Here is a 12,181-nt window from a genome sequence, read left to right as displayed (position 1 = left end):
TGTGTATCCTTTTAGACACTTCATGTGATATTGTGCTGAAACATTTTGTTTTATCCTTAGGTGCCCCCTGATTTTTACATTCCTGATTTTGATGAAGATGAACTGAATCCTGATGAACGTGTAGATCGTAAGTAAAAGCTGTATAGCTACACGATTACACTTGGTCGAGGCCTATTTTTTTCTTCTTGTGGTTTTATTATACGCTTCCAGCATGTGCTAAGTTTGCTACCTTTATCCTTAATTTAAATGCCATCTCAGGACACGCGAAAGACAAGCAAATCCAGCGTGATGATGAATATTACGCAGGTGACAACGATAACGACCATATTATGGATGATGCATGATGTGTAAAGTTGGTGATGACAAAATTCCAATTTTTGAGATTTGTAGGTCTCAGCTTTTAGTGTGAATATGTGAAGAAAATAGACATGATTAGCTTTCATTTGTAATGCTTTTTGCCTTCTATAAGAAATAGAAAAAATATGGGCAAGAAACTTCCATTCAGCTGTTTAACTTTGGTTCTTTTTCTTTCTGTAATTTCAATGACTTGGCAGGATAATTATGTAGTTGAGTTATAATGGACGATTTGTACCTTGTAGAATGGTTTTTGGATGTATTAATTTCCAACTCATATGCAATTTATGTAGATTTTTTGAGAATAAATTTGTGAAAAAATATTTTTTTCTTTTGAGAATGTGTGGTTAAAAAGTATGAAAAAATTATGGGTTTACATGTTAAATTATTTTATTTGAAATTTGTGTGGTAGAAAATGAGTTATGGAGAAAATGAGTTTTTAGAGAGAATGTGCCAAATTAATCTTTTTAAGCCTTTTGCATATAACCTTGATAAGGATATTGCCATTTGTACACTGTTCTTTCCACCCAAGTTCGGCATTGCCTTTGTTGTCAAAAAATTGTGGGCAAGAAAGCTTTTTTTGTCTTTTTGGCGACTAACAATTTGCAAAGTGATAAACTGTCAAATTAAAGTGTACATCAAAGCATAATTTTCTTGATAAACACAAAGGACTTGTTTGTAAACTGAATAGGATTGGTGAATAGAAATCTTTGTTATTCATTAGCCTCTTCGACTTGAGCTTCACTTGCACCCGAATTAATTAAATTGGGGTTATATTTATTCTATGCCCAATGTTAATCAAGGAATTGGGGATTGTGGGGTGTTTGGATTTGGAGCTACGGTTGGGATAAATAAGGCTTTCATTGATTCTTGACTTTTACTGTGTGTCCAAATAGTGAAGAGTAAGGAGTTGAAATTTTTGAAAGAAAATGAAAAGCTTAAGATTTAATGCAATTTTTTATGGACAAAATGGAGCTTGAAAAATATTGCATATTGGGACAAAAGATATTGTCCAAAGATAGGTTTTTTTAGCCCCTGTCTGGTCGTGATTTTTCAATGGATTTTCAACCATTTTCTTATCGTTGATTCCAATTGCGGGTCCCACCAAAAAAAGAGTCAAGTCAAAAATTACGGCCACAACGGTGCATATTGTGACAAAAGGTATTGTCCAAAGATAGGTTTTTTTAGCCCCTGTCTGGCCGTGATTTTTCAATGGATTTTCAACCATTTTCTTACCGTTGATTCCAACCGCGGGTCCCACCAAAAAAAGAGTCAAGTCAAAAATTACGGCCACAACGGTCGGAAAATCCATTTTTTTCAGTCAATAATCTACACCAGACAAGGTCTTAGTGTCAAAAATGTGTCGGAAGAGTTTGATATTAAAAAAAATTGTGGACCCCCCTTGTGAGTGGGTCGGTATACCGAGGTGTCAAACCCGGTGTACAACTAACAAGATCTATAAAATAGTGAATCGAAGTGCATAGTTGATCGCACTCAGCATTAGGGATAGAACAGAATATGAAAAAATCTCATGACTTAATCGGATTCTTAATGAATGTTTGTTTAAATATTAAATTGTATTAAAAAAAACTTTAAAATTTAATAAATAGGGAATTGCTTGCCATTCTTACTCATGATGATTTCCCTCCATCTTTGATTTCGCTAAAAATCAAATTTTTAGTAAATTCTGATAAAAATTATGAAATATATTGTTGAAATGTAGATAAAAATTGCGAGTCTTATGAAATATATGATTAAAAATAAATTTTAGAAAATAGGAACCAAATAAGAGCTCGTGAGTGAAGCTTTTTTTTTTTTTTTTTTTTTTTCCTTTTTCATTTTTGGGTCACGATCGGACCTTTGTAAGACTTGATACTAAAATAGAGGTTTTGAGTTCGAATTTTGTAAGGCATGTGTGTCAACAAGAATTCAAAATTTTTTTAAATCTTTGTTCTATTTTTTATAATGAATTTATTTTACTAATACCATCGCAATTTAGGGGAAAATTAACAAAACAAAGTTAAATAAATTAATTTATATCATTTATTTATATACTATTTAAATTATAAATAAAAAAATAAGTGTGTAGTGCTTGATTACACGAAATGTGCAGGTTCGAAACACCTCACAACTATTCACAAGCGTTCAAGTATATTTGCACCAGTATTTCCACTGGGTCTATAATAGTAATTCTGTAGTACCGATTTCTTAATAAACTAGTATAATTCAATATAGAGTTGAGAATTAATTACAACAATAGTCCCAAATTTTTTAAAAAATTACGAATTAATCCCAAATAAATAATTAAAAAACTGAAAAAAATAAAAATAAAAAAATCACTTCCCCCTCCTTATTTCTCCCGCACAACCACCATTCATCGTCACTGACTAGTTCTCAATTTTCAATTTTCACTTTGTAGTCTTTGATTCTCCTTTTCTCTTTAGGCCCCGTTTGATTGCACGAAATTTTCCATGGAATTTGGAATTCGAATTCCAACTTCCACTTTTGTCCTGTTTGATTGACAAAATTTTCCAGAGAATTGATTTTCCATGAATTTCTAGGTACAACACCTTAAAGCGTGATTTACCACCTTTTTTTATTTTTAATTTTTTTGCTTTTTTTATTTTTTCTTAATTGTTGGCAATGGGAACAAATTTTAGGAATAATTGTAAAAGAGGATATCCCTGAAATTGACATTTTTCACGTAAAACAAAGTCAAACGAACATCAAAAAATACTTTTACTTCAACATTTTCCACGTGAAAAATTTATAAAATCAAACAAAATAATTTACAATTTCTATGAAAACAATTTCTAGGTAATTCAATTCCCTGGAATTCATTACCGCGAATGTTTGTGTCACCAAACCCATTTTACCCACCATTCCCATTATTGAAATTATCACATCAATCCTTTATCTATTTCCATTAAATCCCTGCCGACGACTACGTTGGTCCCTAGCAACGTCGCCTCCCTACCGCCCCCTTTCAACCCCCACGATCCACTAACCCTAGCATTTCATTCATGTCATTTGATGTCAATTCTGCTACCACGTTGTTTTCAATTCCTCAATTCCCCTCCACGATTTCCATGGGCGGAGACTTTGTGCCCCAATCCAATTCATTCATTCTCTCTCTCTATTTATTTATTTATTTATTTTTTGGGAGTTTTGGGCTTTCAAATTGATTCGGTCCAACAAAGAAATTTGAAACCCAAGATAAAAATTATCACCCAGCCCAATTCGCCAAATTCAAAACCTACCTTTCATTTGTACTCTCACAATTAGGGGGTAAGCGGTTCGATTTTACCGATTTTTGACAGATTTTTAAATCAAACAGTTTTTCTCAAACCTAAATCAAACCATTTTGAACGGTTTGAAAAAAACTCAAACCTAAACCTAACGGCTTGGTCCGATTTTAAACCGCCGGTTTCGCCATATATTTTTTTGCTAGTCTACTTTTATGTCATTAATTCATTGAATTTAATATATATTTATATTTCACTAGTAATAAATATAAAACAAACTAAACCCCTATTTGAACCAAATTTTTGTGGCAAAAAAAACAAAAAAAATGAAAATTTGGACCGTTATTCCACAAGTCCAGCCACCTTCGTTGACTTGCTATTTCATGTGTGGGACCTAGCCTCCTCTCCAATAGTCAATTTTCTCATTATGATGATATGGAAAATATGGCTCAAACAGGGGCTAAATATATCTACTATAAATTTAAATATTAACCAAATCAAAGTGAAATCACAATAAACTAAAATATAGTTTTTTTTTTCATTTTTGTTCACCTTTTTTAGGTTAATGACGATACAATAATGTTACAATACAAGTCTACTAAACTAGATTTAAGGTTCAAAAAAGCATAATGAGTCCAACAAGACCTCGTGATCATCATATCTGAAAAAAATGATACTGATTAAACAAAGAGAATAACCAACTACAATAATAAAGCAATTGTTTATAATATCTACACATAACAATCACACAAGTTTACGTTTGTATGATGTTATGAAATACGTCTAATTTCAGATTCTTACCTTAATTTGCTCCAAAAAATTATTGATCTAAAACTTTATTTGTGGCAAATATTATCATCGAAGGTCTAGGATCTCTTTGTCTCCGATTTGGTATAATGGACTTCAATTCAACTTTGAAGAGGAGTGAAAAATCTAAAAAAGAAGTGTGTGGTGCTGGTGGTTCAAAATTGTGTTGGGTATCGACTGGAGTTCATCTAAATTTTGAAAAGAAAAAAGGCTTTTGATAGATTATGTAAGTCTTGAAATTATTAAATATATATTATGATTATTGGATAATAATAATATATTTGTATTAGAAAATTAGGAATTGACAAAAATACCCAGAAATGACAAAACTATTGCATTTTACATATTTGGATGAATTTTCAAAAAATTTCATTTTTTAATTTTTTAATTTTTATATATTTTTTTGCCGGTCCAGTTTGGTTTTAAACCGCAATTAAAATTCTCAAACCTAAACCAAACTATTTTGACCGGTTTGGTTGGTTTGGGTCAAAACCATTTCGTTGATCGGATTCACGTGGCACCAAACTGACGATTTCTAAAATGCGATTTTGGTTCAGTTTTCCGATTTTTGCTTACAGCCCTACACACAATCACTCCAAGCAAGAAGGCAAACGTGAAAACCTCAATCCAATCCAATATTATCTCAACTCTCACCCATTGCGACTTTGAATTTTTTCTCTCCTCCTCTCACGGCCTCACTCTCGTCTCTGAACCCTCTACGCGACGCTGACGTCGCCTTCCGTCCATTAGCAATTCCTTTGTGCTGATTGATTGAGAATGGAGATGGGTAAATCTTATTACAAGGACTCTTTGCAATGTGTAAGAATTGCGGTAAATATTAGACCACTGATTAAATCCGAGCTTGATGTAGGATGTACTAACTGCATCTCCGTGTTCCTAGCTGAAAGTCACGTAGTCATTCAACTAATTTTTTTACAAGGTTTGCTGCATTGAGTTTTATATGTGAGGGGATGGGTTTGAACTTTGGACATTAAGTTTGTTCTGGAGTTCCATGGGTGAGATCTTATTTGGGGAAAGAACTACATTTTTTTAGAGCACGAGTTCCTTCTGTATATGATTTTTAGCATTTCAGGAAGGAGAAGTTTGCTTCTTTTTTGCACAGCGTCTCTTAAAATCCAAACTGATAGATGCATATTGATATGTATAAGTTATTACCATGGAGGTTCAATAAGCTTGTTTTAATATTGCTCGTAGACTAGTAAATGAAGTTGCAGAATATCGTTTGAAGGGTATCATTATTGTTTCTGTCTAACTATATTAAAATAAATAGCGCCAGATTTGGTGACCAGCTTACTCTTATTATTGATTCAATTATGTTCATAAATGTGTTTTAACATTTTTGTTTTGGGGTGGGAGGAGGATGAGGGAGATGCACTGCATAAAGTGTGAGAGTAGTTAAAATTTTGAGAATATTCAAAACTAAGTTAGCAAAAGAGCGTACATTAAAATTTTGAGAATATTCAATTTTGACCAGGTGTACTGTTTTTTACTATTGAAGAACTTGGTGCAAGTTCAGATTTTTTGAGGAATACTTTTGGGTTTCAATTATGTAATATGAGTATTAAAAGAGCGTACATTGAGATTTTGTAGGTCAAATGATTGGACAATGAAAAATCTCCATTTTTTTAGTGAATAGCAAAATATCGAGAAATCTATTGTTCAAGAGAAAATATATAATTTAATTTTTGACCACACAATGAAGAATGTATGGGTCTGCAACTGATAGTGTTGTGATGCTTTTGTTGTAGTGTTAATTTGAGGATCTGGTGGAACAGCATATACAGAATTTTGTTCTTCATCTCCAATGACAAATTATGTGGTTCTGGGATTTGAAAATTAGAACCTCGAGAATGTAAGTTTCCCTTTTTATTATTATTTATATTTATAATATTTTTGGCAAATAATTTTCATTTTTTATTAATTTACATGTCGTCGATGTATAATTTGTTTTATTTAACAACGTATAAAGATGACACGTATTTGATTTAGATATAATCAGTTTAAAGAGTAAACTTGACATGGTTGTCTGGACCTTTTTTCTCTAGATTAGTGAGCATTTATTTGTTTGAAGCATATTAATATCAATAATGCACATTGTATTTCTTTAGATAAAACATGATTGACAGTATTTGACACCATCCATAAATGTCCTTTTATATGTGTAATGCCGTTTCAGGGTTTGGGTGCTAATTTAAGTAGAGTGATTGTTATTATATGGTAGTTTTTTTAATATGGATCAATTGTCTTATTCATCATCCTAGATCACGAGGTTGATGGATATTTGAAAATTGTTGAAAGTCATGCTTTAAGGTTGTTGAAAGTCATACATTAGATATCAGGCACCTTTTTTAGTGCCTGATATCTAATGTATGACTTTCAACAACCTTAAAGCATGACTTTCAACAATTTTCAAATATCCATCAACCTCGTGATCTAGGATGTTGAATAAGACAATCGATCCATATTGAAAAATTACCATGTAATAGCAATCACTCCACTTAAATTAGCACACAAGCCCTGAAACAACGTTATACATGTAAAATGATATTTATGTATGGTATCAAATAATGTCAATCATGTTTTACCTAAAGAAATATTGCGTGCAATATCAACATTAATGTGCTTCGGACAAATGAATGCTCACTAATCTAGAGAAAATAACATTCAGACAACCAACATGCCAAGTATTCTCTTTAAACTGTATCTATCTAAATCAAATACATAATTTCATCTTTATACATTGTTAAATAAAACAAATAATACATCGATGGCGTATAAAATATGAAAATTATTTGCCAAAAATATAATAAACGCAAATAAAAATGAAACTTACATTCTCGAGTCAAATTTTTCAAATTCTAAAACCACATAAATTGTCATTGGAGATGAAGGAAGAATAAAATTTTGTTTATGCTGCTCCACCAAAGTCCTCAAATTAACACCATAACAAATGCTTCACAACAATAACAATCAGTGGCGGAGCCATACATTCTTCATTGTGTGGTCAAAAATTAAGTTGTATATTTTCTCTTGAACAATCTATTTATCAACATTTTGTTATTCACTAAAAAAAAAAAAATGGAGATTTTGCATCTCAATGTATGCTCTTTTGATACTCATATTACAGAATTAAACCCCTAAAGTATTCCTGAAAAAAATTTGAACTCGTACCAAATTCTTCAATAGTCAAGAATAGTACATATGCTAACTTGGTTTTGAAGATTCACAGAATTTTATCAACTCTCCCACTTTATGCAGTGCATCTTCCTCTCTTTCAAAAACAAGAAAAGTTTTACACATCTATGAATATGATCGAATCAACAATAAGAGTTAGTTGGTCACCAAATCTGGCGCTATTTATTTTAATATAGCTAGACAAAAACAATCTTGATACCCTTCAAACAATATTCTGCAACTTAATTTACTAATCTTTGAGCAATATTAAAACAAGCCTATTGAACCATCATGGTAATGATTTATACATATCAGTATGCATCTACTAGTTTGGGTTTTAAGAGACGTACAAAAGAGAAGCAAACTTCTCCTGCCTGAAATGCTAAAAATTATCTATAGAAGGAACTCGTCTAGTATTATCTAAAGAAATGAGTTTTGATGCCTCTCACATCCTTAGCACAGCTCAATGGATCTCAACTGCAAAGATAAAAATCATGCTTGCAACTAACCTAATCACAAAATTAGTAGTGCAGTCTGAATTGGATAGTGTGGCAATAGAAAGGAGATGAGCAAAACATCTAAGAAGAATTAAGTAATTGATTAGGAAAAATTGGCCAAGGAATATGGCAATAATTCAGTGTTAAATATTTATAACAATAAAGTCCGAAAAAATTCTATCTGAAAAGCTGATTTGTAAAAAATGCATTGGAGCATTTAAGGATATGTACTAATAATCATGCTGAAAATTTTACTTCATTTCACTTTTTCACAAGTAAATTTGTGATGTTACTATGGGAAGCAAAAGAAGTAATGACTAAAAAATTTAACATCCATTTTTCAATCGAAACAATAGATGGGTCGAATTCCTGCTGCTAACACATATATCATTAAATAAAATAAACTTGGATGAATTCTAGCTCTTAATTTCATCGTTAAGTCCAGATATGAAAATTGCAGCTACCTTCCCCATTTCCCGAGCATGAAATGTCGTGGGCTATAGATGAAAAAACGCGTTTGGACATAAAAACTCCAGGACTTCGCCTCAACACAGACCCCATTTGAAAGTAGTGAGCAAAGTGTTCTATAAAATGTTGGGAGCTAAGCTTAGTTGTAAAAGTACTTGTGGAGTTTAACGAGTAAAATATGATGGATCTTAATTTCTGTAGCTTCATTTTTTTGGTGATTGCTGGGTTTCTCTCTGATAGTGTTTTTGGGAAGAGAGGAAAAGTTGTGGGGGTGGTTTCTTGAGCATTGATGGAGAAAGGGAGATTTGTGGGTTAGGTAAGGCCCCTTGTACAGGGGGGCCGAGCTGACCCCCTATGATAGGTTGGGGGCTGATAAATCGACTCCTCGTGATACAGGGGCCTGTACCCCAAGCAGGCCCCTTTGTGGGTATGGGAAAGTGAGACTGCAAATTGTTCGACCATTCCATTTATTTCATTTTGATTTTCCAGTTGAGAAAATAATGTATTGATGGAAAATGTATAAATAAAAAATAAGAAATTTTTTTGGATTTATGTGTAATATTATTTTATTGAAATAGTAGTCCCGTTTCCATCTAATCTGCCATTTAAAATTGCTTGTGCAAGGACTGTGAGGGTGAAATGCGTAAAACGCAATAATTTATTAAGAAATTAATAGAACAGGAAATAGGAGATAGAAAGAAAAAGAAAAAGCATAATTTCCTTTTTTATTTTATTTTTTGTTTTAGTTAAAAGTAAGTGTACAATTGCCATTTTGAACCAAAAAAAAAAGGCTTTTTAACTGGCAAATTGACGGTTTTCATCTATGGGGCTATTTCTGCAACAATATTGGAAGGTTGATGATCAAAATATTCCATTTTAAAGTTTGCGGACAAACTTGGTGAACAGAGCCAAGAGGTTGAAGCACTATAGTGCAATTTTTCCTTAATATAATTATGTCCGAAAGCATGTTATGTATTATGTATAAAGTTTTTTTTTTTTTTTTTTTTTTACAATCTGTACCATTCTTGTATTCTATATGCTATAGAGACAATTCTTTTTTTTTTTTTAAAGAATTTTTATCTGTCTTCTTTTCTTTTTTTTTTTTTTTTTTTTTTTTTTTTTTATAAATTTTTTTTTTTTTTTTTTTTTTGTAAAAGCACGTTTGTACATTGGACTACCATTGTGTGTATCCTTTTAGACACTTCATGTGATATTGTGCTGAAACATTTTGTTTTATCCTTAGGTGCCCCCTGATTTTTACATTCCCGATTTTGATGAAGATGAACTGAATCCTGATGAACGTGTAGATCGTAAGTAAAACCTGTATAGCTACATGATTACACTTGGTCGAGGCCTATTTTTTTCTCCTTGTGGTTTTATTATACGCTTCCAGCATGTGCTAAGTTTGCTACCTTTATCCTTGATTTAAATGCCATCTCAGGACACACGAAAGACAAGCAAATCCAGCGTGATGATGAATTTTACGCAGGTGATAACGATAACGACCATATTATGGATGATGCATGATGTGTAAAGTTGGTGATGACAAAATTCCAATTTTTGAGATTTGTAGGTCTCAGCTTTTAGTGTGAATATGTGAAGAAAATAGACATGATTAGCTTTCATTTGTAATGCTTTTTGCCTTCTATAAGAAATAGAAAAAATATGGGCAAGAAACTTCCATTCAGCTGTTTAACTTTGGTTCTTTTTCTTTCTGTAATTTCAATGACTTGGCAGGATAATTATGTAGTTGAGTTATAATGGACGATTTGTACCTTGTAGAATGGTTTTTGGATGTATTAATTTCCAACTCATATGCAATTTATGTAGATTTTTTGAGAATAAATTTGTGAAAAAATAATTTTTTCCTTTTGAGAATGTGTGGTTAAAAAGTATGAAAAAATTATGGGTTTACATGTTAAATTATTTTATTTGAAATTTGTGTGGTAGAAAATGATGGAGAAAATGAGTTTTTAGAGAGAATGTGCCAAATTAATCTTTTTAAGCCTTTTGCATATAACCTTGATAAGGATATTGCCATTTGTACACTGTTCTTTCCACCCAAGTTCGGCATTGCCTTTGTTGTCAAAAAATTGTGGGCAAGAAAGCCTTTTTTGTCTTTTTGGCGACTAACAATTTGCAAAGTGATAAACTGTCAAACTAAAGTGTACATCAAAGCATAATTTTCTTGATAAACACAAGGGACTTGTTTGTAAACTGAATAGGATTGGTGAATAGAAATCTTTGTTATTCATTAGCCTCTTCGACTTGAGCTTCACTTGCACCCGAATTAATTTAATTGGGGTTATATTTATTCTATGCCCAATGTTAATCAAGGAATTGGGGATTGTGGGGTGATTGGATTTGGAGCTACGGTTGGGATAAATAAGGCTTTCATTGATTCTTGACTTTTACTGTGTGTGTCCAAATAGTGAAGAGTAAGGAGTTGAAATTTTTGAAAGAAAATGAAAAGCTTAAGATTTAATGCAATTTTTTATGGACAAAATGGAGCTTGAAAAATGTTGTATATTGTGACAAAAGATATTGTCCAAAGATAGGTTTTTTTAGTCCCTGTTTGGCCGTGATTTTTCAATGGATTTTCAGCCATTTTCTTACCGTTGAGTCCAACTGTGGATCCCACCAAAAAAAGAGTCAGTCAAAAATTACGGTCACAACGATGCATATTGTGACAAAAGGTATTGTCCAAAGATAGGTTTTTTTAGCCCTTGTCTGGCCGTGATTTTTCAATGGATTTTCAACCATTTTCTTACCGTTGATTCCAACCGCGGGTCCCACCAAAAAAAGAGTCAAGTCAAAAATTACGGCCACAACGGTCGGAAAATCTATTTTTTTCAGTCAATAATCTACACCAGACAGGGTCTTAGTGTCAAAAATGTGTTGGAAGAGTTTGATATTAAAAAAAATCGTGGACCCCCCTTGTGAGTGGGTCGGTATACCGAGGTGTCAAACCCGGTGTACAACTAACAAGATCTATAAAATAGTGAATCGAAGTGCATAGTTGATCGCACTCAGCACTAGGGATAGAACAGAATATGAAAAAATCTCATGACTTCATCGGATTCTTAATGAATGTTTGTTTAAATATTAAATTGTATTAAAAAAAACTTTAAAATTTAATAAATAGGGAATTGCTTGCCATTCTTACTCATGATGATTTCCCTCCATCTTTGATTTCGCTAAAAATCAAATTTTTAGTAAATTCTGATAAAAATTATGAAATATATTGTTGAAATGTAGATAAAAATTGCGAGTCTTATGAAATATATGATTAAAAATAAATTTTAGAAAATAGGAACCAAATAAGAGCTCGTGAGTGAAGCTTTTTTTTTTTTTTTTTTTTTTCCTTTTTCATTTTTGGGTCACGATCGGACCTTTGTAAGACTTAATACTAAAATAGAGGTTTTGAGTTCGAATTTTGTAAGGCATGTGTGTCAACAAGAATTCAAAATTTTTTTAAATCTTTTTTCTATTTTTTATAATGAATTTATTTTACTAATACCATCGCAATTTCGGGGAAAATTAACAAAACAAAGTTAAATAAATTAATTTATATCATTTATTTATATACTATTTAAATTATAAATAAAAAAATAA

General features: G+C 31.8%; 2 long non-coding RNA genes across 2 annotated transcripts; both read left to right on the top strand.

Annotated features, from left to right (window-relative positions):
- Positions 1-39: 39 nt before the first annotated feature.
- On the top strand, positions 40-663 carry LOC111383072. The gene is made up of 2 exons (XR_002700686.1): positions 40-127; positions 259-663. It is a non-coding gene; the product is annotated as an uncharacterized LOC111383072 (long non-coding RNA).
- Positions 664-9,728: 9,065 nt separating this feature from the next.
- LOC111383069 lies at positions 9,729-10,412 on the top strand. Its single transcript, XR_002700685.1, has 2 exons — positions 9,729-9,876; positions 10,008-10,412. It is a non-coding gene; the product is annotated as an uncharacterized LOC111383069 (long non-coding RNA).
- Positions 10,413-12,181: the final 1,769 nt, after the last annotated feature.

Source organism: Olea europaea, unplaced genomic scaffold, assembly GCF_002742605.1.
Source record: "Olea europaea var. sylvestris unplaced genomic scaffold, O_europaea_v1 scaffold261, whole genome shotgun sequence".
NCBI lineage: Eukaryota > Viridiplantae > Streptophyta > Magnoliopsida > Lamiales > Oleaceae > Olea > Olea europaea.
This window is presented reverse-complemented; position numbering and strand designations above follow the sequence as displayed.